Source organism: Rattus norvegicus, chromosome 17 (genome assembly GCF_021556685.1).
Source record: "Rattus norvegicus strain SHRSP/BbbUtx chromosome 17, alternate assembly SHRSP_T2T, whole genome shotgun sequence".
NCBI lineage: Eukaryota > Metazoa > Chordata > Mammalia > Rodentia > Muridae > Rattus > Rattus norvegicus.
The window spans coordinates 59,339,595-59,340,345 of record NC_141550.1 but is presented as its reverse complement, the minus strand read 5'-3'; positions in this window follow the sequence as shown (position 1 = coordinate 59,340,345).

Here is a 751-nt window from a genome sequence, read left to right as displayed (position 1 = left end):
CAATGTGTGTCCTGGGAGGAGTGAGGTTTGGTAAGGATTAGAAAGGCAGGCACCACCTTGTATGCTCATACCTCCCCTCCCCATGATATGAAGTGTGGCCTGGCAAAATCTATGGGGGCACTGAGCTTCTGGTTCCAGGCAGAAAAACCCTGAAAGGAGCGGCTGCTGAAGTTCACATGTAGAAGAGAGGAGGGAGGTGAAGAGAATGAAAGGAAATGGGAGAAGGGCCAAGTGACAAAGTGTGGCCTTCAAGGACTCTGTCAGAGCATGAAGTAAGATACCAGGCAAGTAGGCTAGCGCAGGCCTTTCTTCATTTCACAGAGCAATGGGTATCAGCCTGGGGCTTGTCCAATTCTCTTTACCTCTCATTATGGTTGGGTGGGAAATGGCCCCCACAGGCTCGTGTATTAAAAGCTGGATCCTCAGCTGGTGGTGGTATTTGGGAAGCAGGTTGGAAATAGGGGGCAAGGTGAGGGCTAACTGAAGGAAGTAGGTTACTGGGGAATGCATTCTGGAAAACTGCCCTTGTCCCAGCCCTGTCCTGTCCCCCCTCTTCTTCTTAGCTACCATAATGTAAGCACCTTGGTTCTATAAACCCTTCCTCCATCCCTCTGTCTCACTGTGACCTAGAAACAAGGAGCAGCCAGGGACCAACGCTCCTGACGCAGTGAGTCAGATAACCTCCTGTTCACTGCTATCTCTAAAAGGCGTTACCTCCAAATGTTGTTAGCTTAGTTTACAGATTCAGTTT